Genomic DNA, 1163 nt, shown 5'->3' on the forward strand with positions numbered 1-1163 from the left:
TATTAATTTATATTACTTTACGTTTTTAAATAACTAAAGTATATATTTACAGTTATATTTGTTTATATTGTCTTTTGTAATTACATTATTCCCTTTACCACTGATATGTTGTCATATGGATTAGATTTATTGTCTGGGATTACTTACTTTCAGCCTTCAGAACTTCCCACAGTAATTCTTGTAAGGCAAGTCTGTTAGCAAGATATTCTTCAGCTTATATTTATCTGAGAACATCTCTATTTTGCTTTAATTTGTTAATGCTAGCTTTGATGGATATAGTATTCTTGCTCGAAGATTTGTGTGTTATAAACACTTTGTTATCCCACTGCTTTCGGTTCTATTGCATCCAAGAAGTCATCTGTTACTCTTATTGAGGTTTTACTTTTATTTTTTTAAGTAACAAGTCATTTTTCCCTTGCAGTTTTCAAGATTTTCTCATTGTCTCAGCTTATCTTGCTTGGAGTTGTTGAGCTTCCTACATGAGTAAGTTGATGTTTTTTTCTAAATTTATGATGTTTTGAGACATTATGTTTTCCAATATTCTTTTCTGTACTTTTCACTCACTCACTTTTTTTTTTCATAACACTTATTTGGTGCACTTAATGCTGTTTCACATTTCACTGACACTTTGATGATTTTTGTTCATTCATTGTTCTCTCTGGCCTTTGGCTTGCATAATCCTTATTGATCAATCTTGAAGTTTGCTAATTCTTTCTTCTACCAGTTCAAACCTACTATTAATATACTCTGATAAGTTTTTTATTTTAGTAATCACACTTTTGAACTACCGAATTTTCAATTGGTTAGTTTTTATAATTTCTATCTTTTTAGTGATACTCTCTATTTGATGTGATTTTTTTTCATGCCTTCCTTTATTCTTTTAATCATAATTTCATTTGGTTCTTTGAAAATATTTATAATGCCTACTTTAAAGTCTTTTTTTAAATCTGGGCACTCTCACAGGCAGTTTTTAATTGCCTGCTTTTTTGTGATGTATGGGTCATTATAATGTTGCAAAATATATATTTGATCTTCAACCCCAGTCTGGTATGCAAATCCTAAAACCCTTCGAATCTCCAAAATGTTGAATTTTTATATGCTAATGATTGACTCACAGCTGGCAGCTCCTAGACAGATTCAGACTGGGGGCTGGCCACCTGAAA

The sequence above is a fragment of the Nomascus leucogenys genome, chromosome 22a (genome assembly GCF_006542625.1).
Source record: "Nomascus leucogenys isolate Asia chromosome 22a, Asia_NLE_v1, whole genome shotgun sequence".
Classification (NCBI taxonomy): domain Eukaryota; kingdom Metazoa; phylum Chordata; class Mammalia; order Primates; family Hylobatidae; genus Nomascus; species Nomascus leucogenys.